Below are 12,540 nucleotides of genomic sequence, written 5' to 3' on the forward strand. Positions count from 1 at the left end.
ACTGAATTAATCACTCCGATGTTGCAGCAATTGATCTGACTGACAGACATATGGGAACCAGATCTACTGGAACACTGAATGCTTCTGTGGCTCTTAGAACCAGATAATAATTAACAATGGCGGCTGCAATTTGCTAACAAGAACCGTCCTTCAGATTACACAGCCATTAATAGTAACCTGTATTTTTGTGAGAGTTCAGGTAGCGATTTTGGCATTTCCAGTGCACCTGTATGTATGCTACATCATATTATGCTCCTTGCCTGGAATTCCAACCTTTTGTGAGACTGTCTTTTACTATCTCCTTAAGCCTGTGTTCTTAGATGCTTCTCTTATCCATTCGTCTTCCATGGTATGCTCTTTTACGTAACAATGATCCAGAAGATGTTAGGTGTACAGAGTAGCTAGCATTATGACCAGGCCAGTAAATGTGTGCAGAGATAGGAGTAGGGTGTCTAATATATTTATTGATAGAGATATCATCATCATCATCATCATCATCATGTGGAATTTTAAAATACATAAATACTCAGGTTTAAACAACCACATACTTAAATTGCTTCAGAACCATTTGAGTGATTTAAATCTGCACATATTACTTATCGCCTTGCTATACTTCTGCACTGGAACCACATAAAAGCTCATAGAGTTTGTGAAGCTACTATTGTGGTATATGGAAAGTCATTACAATTTGCCTCATATATTTTTTACTGTATGCATGCAGGCTTTAACATACCAAGCACAAACGTAATACATGGACCACTGTGATTTCTGCCCTTAGTGTCAAGTCCCAAAGAATAATTCAAAAGCAAATGTTGGTGCTTACGTTATTCAACAGAATTTCGATGTTAGTCCCTACTGTCATAAGGAGCATATGAAGGTAATATGTGATATGCTATCTTAAACTGAAGATTCAAATTCTGAATTATTTTGGCAAAAAAATAAATAAATCCCTAATAGCTGAAGGTCACTTTCAAATGCTGCAAAAGGATTATAGGCTGAAATGATGGCTAATCTAGCTCAAGAAGAAGCATCACTAGTTTGAAAGTAAAGACATTACTCAAACCTCTTCATTATTCTCTTTCCTCTCCTGTGGATTGACATGTGTTGCCATCTTGGCTTGCAACCAGCTTCCCTCGATTTCCTGACTAAACTGCAACAGCAGAACAACTAACTTTGGGGGGAAAGGAACACATTTTCTTTCATGCTCTCTGCCGTTTCCTACTGATGTCAATGATGCTTCACTAAACCCTGCATGAGAAATACAGTGGAAGACAGATCACAGGATTTGGCTTGGATTCCTTCTGGCAGAAGACCAGCACTGTGCTGCGTTCACTTCCACCAAACCTACCAACAGGAATTTAAAAAGGTTGGTGCATAAGAATGCGCAATAGATTTTTTAGTGTACGTCTTAACTTTAAAGGAGAAAAAAGTCGAGCTTTTAAAAGATAGCTCAGCCCTGAGGGTGATTCCCTGCAGTGTGGTCAGTGCGGGATTTACGTACAGTGGTACCTATAGATGCAAATGGGATCTGTTCTGGAGCCCCGTTCACATCTAGAAGCAAACGTAACCCGTGTTTGCGCGTCTGCACGTGCCATGTTTTGGGGCTTCTGTGCATGTGCGTGACTTCATTTTGAGCATCTGCACATGCACAAGTGGCGGAACCCGGAAGTAACGCGCTCCATTACTTCCGGGTTGCTGCGGAGCGCAACTCAAACACGCTCATCCTGAAGCACATTCAACCCGAGGTATGACTGTATAAGCTAAACAAGCTATAGCTTAGGGCTCCACTCTCTTGGGGGCCCACAAAAAATTTAAAGGGGAAAAAACCTAGATGTACATTTCCAAAATATAAGATAAAAAACAAATAAAATAAAACCTACATACAGCAACAGTGTTTTGGCCTCGGTCCTGTATACCTGTATACCTGAAGGAGCGTCTCCACCCCCATCGTTCAGCCCGGACACTGAGATCCAGCGCCGAGGGCCTTCTGGCGGTTCCCTCATTGTGAGAAGTGAGGTTACAGAGAACCAGGCAGAGGGTTTTCTCGGTAGTGGCGCCCACCCTGTGGAACGCCCTCCCTTCAGATGTGAAGGAAATAAGCAGCTATCTTCTCTTTAAAAGACATCTGAAGGCAGCCCTGTTTAGGGAAGTTTTTAATATTTAGTGCTGTATTGTTTTTAACGCTTGATTGGAAGCCGCCCAGAGTGGCTGGGGAAACTCAGTCAGATGGGTGGGGTATAAATAAATTAATAATAATAATAATAATAATAATAATAATAATAATAATAATAATAATAATATGTTGTGTAGGCTCCTATGATGTAAGTAATGGGCAACAACAATTTGTTGTTGACAAAGGACAGCTAGACATATAAAGGGCCCCATAACCTTCAGTAGCTTAGGGCCTCATCAAACCTAAATCCGGCCCTGAGTGTGGTCCACAGGTATGACTGAAATGAACAATATTAGGGTATGCTGTCCAATCACCTGTCCCCCTTAAAAATTGTAACTGGTTCTGATTATCAAAATCACATGACCAGGGCATTCCCTTTACTAAATGGTACCCGCAAATCAATGTACTCCAAAGTTGAAAATCTTGCACTACAAGGGGTTAGGCTAAACGATCCTCGAGGTCCCTTCCAACCCTACAATTCTGTGATTCTATGATAAAGAGTTTGATCTCTCTTCCTTATCTTCATATTTTCCTGGCCTTTGCATTTTTGAGCTACCACAGTATCTCTATAGTCTCGTAACAAAGACATGGCCATTCACCTATTTCCCATAGTAGCCTTTTGAAAAGGAGTGTAAGTGCACAAATAGTATGCCGGGGACTGAAGCAATTAACTGAGAATTGGCAGCACGTGTTTTATCTACAAGGCTGTCTTCCTGAAGGTATGCAAAGCCATTCAATTTTGTTTAGAAGGAATAAAACACATTTCAGATGGGAATTAAGAGTTGCATGGCTGTAAAATCATAAAGACAAACATTTATTGTTACAATGCAGGTAATTATTGCTTTTAAAAATTGTCTTCTGCCACATAATCAAAGCTCTCTTGCTTTTATTATTGTGAAGATTATTTTAACTTTTTTTTAAAAAAATCCATTCAGTTTCATTTCTTCCAAATCAATGATCATCAGAAAAGAAAGAAACATACAGGGGGGGGGGTTGTTTTTTGTTTGCAAAACCTTTATAAAACAGTATCGAATACAAAACTGTACCAAATTAACTTGGTGTTCTTTGCATACTTATTGGGGTTTGACAGTATATAGCAGGTTGCACCAAAATCACCTTTGCCTATAAGTTTCCCAGGCATCTAGCTAGAAACTGACTGTTTTGAGGTTTCATGAAGTGGAGAACTGAATGCATATGCTGGGATCCTGTGGCCCTTCTGTGTGTAGACCAGCTTTCGGTCCAGAATAGGGCTCCCGATGGCAGAAGGGGGAGAATGAATGTGAGTTTCATTAAATCTTCAATTCCCCCCTGTCCCTGCACTATTCTCACACTGTTCCAGAGAGTCCTCTCAATGCCCAAGAGCAGATTTTCAAGGGTGCAAGAAAGAGGCTGCAGCGGGAAGGAGCCATCAGTGAAACCCTCCTCTGCTTTACAGCTGCAAGTGCATGTGTTCAAGAGACACTCAGGATCCAAAAACCATTATGTGAAATGGGGGAGGGGGCAGCTGAAGCACCAGGTGGATGGGGCCCCTCCCTATCACAAGGTCATTCACCATCATCTGCCTGATGAAAAGAATCCCAGGAGATTCTTGCATGGAAGCATGCAAAGTTTGGTCCTGCTCCAGCTTATCTGGTATTGTTTTGTTTTATGTGCATAGGTGTGAACTGAATTGCTTCATTTTATTAATATTATGGCTGCACTGTTCATTAAACAAACGTCTTCTGCAGCTTGCTGCCAACATATGTATACTATCACCACTGATCTAGTAGTATTTTCATATGCCTCCTGACAATATAAGCAAATGGTGTTATTTGAAAACCAAGTTCCACAAAAGCCATTTTAGAGCCCTGGTAATTAGCATTATTTATTAAATTTGGAGTGTTTCATGTGAGACAACAGGGTTCCAGTGCTACTTGTTGGATGTGGCAGCACCTCCTTCACGTGCACTGCAATTCTGTATATCCCTCAGTTGCTCCAAGGATCTCAAGGTGGTATACATTATTCTCCCCCTCCTCACTTTATCTTCACAACAACCCTGTGAGGTGAGTTATGTCAGAAGACAATGACTGGACCATGGTGAGCTTCATAGCTGGAATTTAAACCCAGACTCTAACCACTATACCATGTTGGTATTGGGTCTAAGTTCAATGAGGCAGGTATCTATAAGGCAGCTTGCATGCAGAGATGCTGTTTAAGATATCATCACCTCAAAAAAGTCCACATTTTGCAATCATTTTGGGACAAAACCGATACTATCTCTTTGCTTATGAAACACCAGGTGCAAGCTATAAAGGATGACTCATGCTAAAGGTAAGTATTGCCATTATAACAGAGCATACTATGGGCTAATTTCTTACCAGGAAATTATGCTTCATTTAGTTCCTTAAACTGTGGCTTTCACTGATGCCTGTAATATTCCTTCCTACTTCACACAATAAAAACAAACCATCCCCATCATCCTACATGAGTTGGAGGAATACCATCTTCAGCAAGGTGTCTGTTCTTCTTGTGTGAGTTCCCTGTACAATTTACAATCCTGGAAAATCAGAGTTCCATGCTGCACAGGGAACCAAAATTAGGGTTTTGGTTTTTTGTTTTTTAAAAAGGAGACAGAGCTAGCACACTCATCTTTGCATGTTGATTTAACTCAGAACTAGAGTGCTGTGGCTTCATTATTTATTTACTTACTACAATTATATCCCACCTTTCCTTCAAGGTGATGTACATACTCGTCATCCCCATTTTCTCCTCACAACAACCCTGTGAGGTTGGTTAGACTGACTTAGTGACTGGCCCAAGGACACCCAGTGAGTTTCATAGCTGAGATTGCTTGATTGATATCTTAATTTTGTAAACCAGCCTGGGAACCACCAAGCGAATTCCCTTTAGCCTCTGGCTGCACACAGTCTGCAAAACCAGTTCACGCAAGGTGAACAGAGAACCATTAGCAGAGACTGACCTGCAGTGGTAAGAAAGAGAAAAATATAAGAATCGATAGTTGTGCTCAGAGCACAGCCTGGCCACCTGTTTCCAACAACAGCAAACCCTAGTAGTAGGAAGAAACAAGCAAGAGTGATTCATCCCCCATTTCCCTTGCAGCTGTCAAACTTCGAAGGTTGAAAGGGGCCCTAAGCACAATAACCACATTTCATGGTCACATTGTTTAGGCCAGCCATGAAGAACCTGTGGCTGTCCAGTTGCTGGTGGTACTTACGGTACCATCCCTGATGGCCAAGCTGTGCAGAGCTAATGGGTCTTCTGAGTCCAAAATATCTGGAGAACCACAAGTACCCCATCCTGGCTTATATTCTTCACATACATTTTGAGGCTGCAAGCTATTTTTGCAAAGCAAATTAGGAATTTCAGCATGCATAACTGCAAGCTAAATATATAACTGATTGTAACTAAGCTTACTCAGAAGTAAGACCCACTGATTTTATTGGGAGTTCCATCCAAGTTAGTTTTAGGCACTGCAACTGTAAGATTGGTACTAGCCACCCCAATCTTTGCTGAGTTGGTGCACAAGATTCCAAGGGGCCTGGGCTCCTTTGGGGGAATGAGGTGTGGAGGAGTCTGCAGTGTCTTTGAAATATGATTTATTGACAATATTTGCACAAGAAGCTTTCAGTGGAAATGAGATTTCGCAGCATTCACATCTCAGCAGGAGCCCGTCCTTCACAACAGCTCAGCACTGGTTTCCCAGACACCTCTGTGCCTCTCTCCCAGCCTGCTCAAATGGTTACAGAGGCAGATTTAGGGGAGCATGACCAGTTCGGTCGCATTGGAGCCTCAGCAGAGCCTCAGGGGTGCTGCAACTATAATATAGAATGGAAGGTGAGAGGAGAGGGGTCCCTGAACTTTGGCATCACACAGGGTACTGCTGAAATCTGAGACTCCAAGGTCCACCACTGATGGTTCTGGCCTTCACAGCAGCTCACGAGAGCTCTCCTCCTTCTTCCCCAACTTCTAAATTTCAAAAGGACACATTTTTTTCCTGTGTGACATCATGACCCCTGCCTCCTTGGCAACCTCCTCCTCCCACCGGAAGAGCCTCCTGTCATTGATGACTTGCTTCCAACACATTTTGTTATTCTTAATGACTTCTTTCTCAGGTGAAGCCCTGGCATCTTCCCTTCAATACTCATTTTACTAAATTCTGCAATTTATTAATTTCTAACATTCACAGACTCTAGCAGTTATGGGTGCCTTTGCACCCCCAAACTCTGCTACCTCAGATGTGTAACAATATTTTATGGAAACATGATACAATATTGTATCCTATATATGGGCATTTGCGGGAGGGGCGGAATCTCACATGTGCCTGGTGTGAGACCTGTTGGCTCCCCAGCACTCTTACACAACACCTGCCTTGGGAACTGTTTTTTGATCCAAAGGTAACCAAATACTAGCTTTAGAAATAAACTGTAACAATGACATGTCATGGAAATCCTAAAGTAACTGTAGCTAATGTTAACAATGTTTTGTTTCTGAAGACTGTTTCAGAAAAGCCATAGCTAATATTAACTACAGTGTGTCAAGTTCAGATGACAAACTAAGCAAGTCAAAACTTCTGTCCTTCTTGCAGCTGCACCAGAGTAGGAGGTAAAGCACATGAACCTACGGCTCACTGTGGCTTGTTCTCATCATGCTAAATTATTGCCATCCCAACCAGACAAGTCTCTATAAAGTACAGAGAGGCAAGGCAGTATTTTACCTGTTCTATGTGATCTGCACTTCCCAGCCCAATTTAAGGTGCTGAGTGGCCCTAAGTGATTTGGGGGCAAAATATCTCTTGTTGCATTTTTGTACATTATTTTCAGCTATACATGCATTTTCATGCACACTTCCCCTCAAATTATGCATTTTGGTACTCATGACTTGACCAGAGCACTGCACTGCAAAATTCAGAGAAGTGTGCATTTCAAAGGATTTCTGCATTTCAATTCATGTATTGTTTTGGCAGGTTCACCCTCAGAGGCAAACTGAATTGAATCTGCCCCACCATCCTTAACAATAGTAACAACACAGTCTGCTCCAATTCCCCACATCTGTCCACCCAGCATTTGTGGGGAACTGCAAGCTGAGCATCGCACAAATAGTGCTGTTGCCACAAGACCCTAAACGTATCACAATATATTCTTGTCCAATGCAGCAAAATACAGGCAATCCTGCTGAGCTCTCTGAACCTTCATTTTAAGGCAGCTGAGTATTTCAAACCCATCACACATAAATATGGAACTAAAGCACCTTTTTCTGCTTAATTTAAATCACTATTCATTACATAGCACACCACTGTTCCTGGGTTCAAGTTAAATCATGAAGTCCTCATAATTTTACCAAGGATTCTCACATGGCTCCAGAGACACAATCCTAAGATTTGAATATTGGACATAGGTGCAACTTGGGAATTCTTAAATCAATACTTCTGCACAGTAGAGCCTATCTTTAGGATGTTAAACATGTAGGCTACCTTTGAACTACAACTAATCCAGAATGCAGCAGCTAGACAGGTGACTGGGAGTGGCCGCTGAGACCACATACACCAGTCTTGAAAGGCCTACATTGGCTCCCAGTATGTTTCTGAGCACAATTCAAAGTGTTGGTACTGACCTTTAAAGCCCTAAACAGCCTGGGTCCAGTATACCTGAAGGAGCATCTTCACCCCCATTGTTCTGCCTGGACACTGAGGTCCAGTGTCAAGGGCCTTCTGGTGGTTCCCTCGCTGCAAGAAGCCAAGTTACAGGGAACCAGGCATAGGGCCTTCTCAGTAGTGGTGCCCGCCCTGTGGAACGCCCTCCCATCATATGTCAAAGAAATAAACAACTACCAGACTTTTAGAAGACATCTGAAGGTAGCCCTGTTTAGGGAAGCTTTTAATGTTTAACAGACTATTGTATTTGTAATATTTTGTTGGAAGGCGCCCAGAGTGGCTGGGGAAACCTAACCAGATGGGTGTGGTGTAAATAATAAATTTATTATTGTTTCTATTATTATTGGGGAGGACATAATGTGTGGTAGAATAAGGTATCAGGATATTATTATTATTATTATTATATGCTATGGGGGGGGGACCTATGGATCCACTTTCACTGTGTTTTACATAAAAGAGTTTCCCTTCCTATACCTGCTTCCTCAAAAGTCTTAGTGAGCTGAATAGGGCTTACTTCCATATCAGCATGAGCATCATTACAGCGTAGGAGCGCAGTCCTACAGATGTTTACTCAAAAGTGAATCCCATGGTGGTTTTTACAGCGTTATACTTGGAAGGAAGAGTTGCAGCTTCACCGCTTAACCCTATGCATGTCTACTCAGAACTCAGTCTGCAGGGTGGCAGCCTCAACAGCTTTACGCAAGAATATATTATGGCGATGTTGTAAACACGTCCCGCAAAACAGGCACACACTCAGCTCGCCCGCCTTTGCAATGCAGCGTGCCGCTTTTTTGCACGCGATTCTGACTACAAGAAGAAGAAATAATGAGGCTATGCGAGTTCTGCAGCGATTGCACATCACACACACACACACACACACACACACACACACACACACACAAAATGTGGACAAAACACCGAAAAAAAGAAGGAAAGCTAAGACGATCCAAAAGCACAGCCGTAACAAAGGACAATGATGGACAAGAAAAGAAGGGCGGTGGAGAGAACTGCGCTAGATCCAAAATAAAAAGCTGGTGAAATGCACAAACTGCCAAAAAGAAAAAGAAAAAAAAAAACCCGCGACCCGCAAAATAAAAAAGCCCAAGACGAAATTGCCAGCAGGTGTCACTACAGCTCTCATTCAAGCAGCCGCTCTCCTTCCCCGGCCTTTTGTAAGAGCCTCGCGAAATACTGCAAAAATCCACCCTTGGTTGCTCTGAATGAAGCCTCAACTTCGGAGAGGCTTACGGCCGTGACGGACGCAGTCTCTGCCCTTGCAGCGACGGACGTCCCGGCCAGCCAACCGCCTGCCTCGGAAAGGGAGACGGGCGGGGCTTCGGCCGGCGCAGCCAACCCCGTCGCGTGATTCGAGCCAGAAGCTAGGCAGCGACAGAGGAGAGGCGAAGGGGCGGGGGCGCGAGAGCGGGCAGAGTTCGGGCGCTTCTCGCGAGAGCTTGCCCCCTTCCCACTTTCCGCTGGGTGACTGCGCAGCTGCCATGTTGGTTGCTATGCTGCTGCCTGTCTGAAGGCAGGCTGGAGGAGAGGAAGGAGGGAGGCAGGCTCTGGGGTGGAGGAGGGGGAGGAAGACGGAGGAGGTGGCGGCGGCGGCAGCTGCTGCTCGTTCTCGGCCCCCCGCTCAGTGCAGGCAGGCAGAGCCCCGGTGTTTAGCTACCGCCTCTCCCCCCCCCCAGCCCAGCCTCGGCCCCACGGCTGCAGGAGAAGGAAGAGAGGGGGAAGCCTCCTTTCGGGGTGGGAGGGAGGAAAAGGTCCGGGGGTGCCTTCCCCTCAGGCATAGAGGGGTGACTGCTGAGACCCCTTCCCCCTCTCCCCCTCCCTCTATTGGAGGGGGTGCCGAGTGGGTGGGGAGGGGGGGAGGCTGCGTTGCCTTCCCCCCTCCCTCCACCTGCTAACCCACCCACCCACCCTTGCCTTTCTGTCTGCGGCAGGAATGTGGGGGGGCTTTGAGTTGAGAGGGGGCGCTCACTGCAACGGTTGCTGGAGACCCCCATCCTATTCGCTTGCTGCTGCTGCTCCTCCTCGCGGGGTGCAAGAACTCGACTGAACTGAGCCTTTTCTGCGGGTTAAATTGAGCCTTTTGTGTGTGAGGTGTGTGTGTGTTGGGGGGCAAGACCCCCTTCCCACCTCCACTTTACCTTTTGGCTTCCCTTTTCTGGGTTGCTCCCTTGCTCCATTATCATCCTCTGGAAGGACGTGGCTGTTATATGAAGGTAAGAGGATATTACTGGGGGTTTCGGTTTTAAGTTTTCAAGTTAAAATGGGGGACTCCCTCTCTTCCAATTTTTTTTTTTAAATAGTAACATTGTTACATGCTCTCGTTTCAAATGTTGGATGTGTGATATCCCTTACGTTAAGGATGTAGAGTTAAAAATTACCAGCCCACCCCCTAGATTGCTGTGGGTCTGAGTGCTAAATGTTGGACGACCCAATAGATGCAGAGGAATGTGTGGCAACAGGAAAGGAGGTGGGTGGGTGAATGACTGTTAAGAGTTGCCAAATCATAATTATCCAAAGTATTGATCTGGGGAGTGTAGCATTTATTTACAGTTGTGGATTTGTTGAATCATATAGTGTATATGGTGCTCCTTAAAAATGCAATATGCCTTCTTTGAGTGTGCTGTTTGCACTAGAAAGGGAGTTAAAGAGATGGTAATGTTAATGTTATTTTAGGTCAAGCAATTTTTCAGTTCAATATTGGTTCACTGAAGATTGGGAAGGTCCTGAAGTAAAGAGGGTCTTTCCCCCCTACCTTTATTAGTCAAGCTGATGTATTTACCGTAGATGCAGACTGGTAACATTTGTATAAATGGTTTCTAAACCCAAAGGTTGTGTATGGTAGACAGTGTTGTGTTTGCGTTCTATTATGTTAGCTGAAGAAGCAGCAGGATTACGTTATTCTTAGGGGGAGTGGAGCCATGACAAAATTAGGTTGCGTGAAGGTGTGTAAGGGTCCTGTCTGGGTTCTTGATTGCATCGGTATTTGAAGAAATGCTTTTCTATCACCAAGGCATTCAAATAGGTCCTGAGATCAAAATGTTGCTCTGTTGTATTCCATTAATTTTTTTGCAGAATTATGATGTGTGAAGTGTTACGTTACACTTTAAAAAACTGAAAAGGCCAGGCATCAATTACTTTGAGGTGTATTTCCAAAAGACATTCTGTAAGATCAAAAGTCAAGCTAGAATGTGTTGCATTGTATTTTCAAGGGGTAGCTGCCTTTATAAAAGGTAAAGGGACCCCTTTTAAGTCCAGTCGCGGACGACTCTGGGGTTGCGGCGCTCATCTGTATATGTATGTACAAAAACCGAGGTTCCACTGTAGTATGAATGATCTTGTATCTATCCTCCTTCTAACAGCACAGTTAAGGGTGCATTACTGTGTGTCAATCTCAAATTAGCCATTCCTATAACTATGCATATACTAAATATGCAAGATAATAACTTTGAAAATAAAGAAATTATAATTAAAGGCTATTGCAGCTTTCTTTTCATTTTGATGTAGTTCCAGATGATCATAAGAACCCTAGGGTTACACTTCTTTGGGGGGGATATGACACCTGACATATCTCATGTAAAACTCTCATTTGTCATCTTCCCTTTGAAAAAGATATCATGCCAAATCAGATGCCAAGGTTTAAAATGCCATTCAGAAGAACAATAAGGGGGTTGGACTCAATGGCCCTTGTGGTCTCTTCCAACTCTATGATTCTAAGGATAGTGGTAGTGTTTTCTATTTATGGCCCTAATTGATTTTGCAACTTGATTTTGCTTTCTGAAATTACTTTTAAAAGTTTATAGCATAGATTCACACTGATGAATTGGACCAGGGTTTCATATCAATAAGGTGGGGGAGAGCTCAATTTCAAGTTACTTTGTTTCTAAATTAGTGTATACAATTATCTTATTGAAGGGGTTTATGTTATAATAAGCAATTGTTGCCTTTTCTATATCTTCTGAATATGCTCTTGTATGTCACCTGCAGAGGAAAGAATGTTCATGAAGGTTTTTCTACTGGCTAGTTTTTAAATGAAATATAGTTTGACATTATTGAATAAAGTAGCAATATTCATGTAGAAATAAAAACAATAGAGTTATATGCATGTAATAAATTAATAAAATTTGCAAAATTAGTATACTTAACATTTCTCTTGCTTTTTATGCTTCTGAAAACTTAGGCTTCAGCATCATTCCAGATTGTGAAAATTGGACTTCAGAATAATTCTTTAGGCATTTCCTCATCTCATGAATTACCCAGTCTAGAATACTATACTAGATCTTTTTTTCTTCATCATTGTTTTGTCAATGGTTAAGTAATGCTTTGTAATGCGGGAGTCAATATTTTCTGATACTGTTAGATGTTTTGTAAGCCAGTAAATCAGTGTATTACAATAATATGACTTTGTCAAATGTACATTTCTGCAGCAGCATAGCTTCACTAGCTAGCACGCTGCATAAAGATAACATAGCACTTACTATATTTCTTCTGTCCAATGTACTTTTGGCATCCTTATGCTTAATTTACTTTAGTTTTTCCCCCCTTCATACATTTTAATGGAATAACAGATGGTAGGCCTATTCAGAAGTAAGTCCCACTGAAGTAAGTGTGCAAAGGACTGCGCCCTAAATCCAGAATCTGGTATGTTATACCATCCCTTATGATGGTATGCATATTTAGAATGTCTCACTTTTTGATTGAAATT

At 42.8% G+C, this 12,540-nt stretch overlaps 1 protein-coding gene across 3 annotated transcripts in view; it reads left to right on the top strand.

Annotated features, from left to right (window-relative positions):
- Positions 1-9,295: 9,295 nt before the first annotated feature.
- PTPN4 (protein tyrosine phosphatase non-receptor type 4) overlaps positions 9,296-12,540 on the top strand; it is an 85,985-nt gene continuing 82,740 nt past the window's right edge. For 2 of the 3 annotated variants that reach the window (XM_083489209.1, XM_083489210.1), the window contains exon 1: positions 9,302-10,051. The gene's annotated coding sequence lies outside the window, so the exon portion shown is untranslated. Of the gene's footprint in view, positions 10,052-12,540 lie in introns of all 3 variants that reach the window. The other variant, XM_083489208.1, reaches the window with a different exon arrangement.

The sequence above is a fragment of the Podarcis liolepis genome (genome assembly GCF_965112155.1).
Source record: "Podarcis liolepis genome assembly, chromosome: 1".
In the NCBI taxonomy this organism is placed as follows: domain Eukaryota; kingdom Metazoa; phylum Chordata; class Lepidosauria; order Squamata; family Lacertidae; genus Podarcis; species Podarcis liolepis.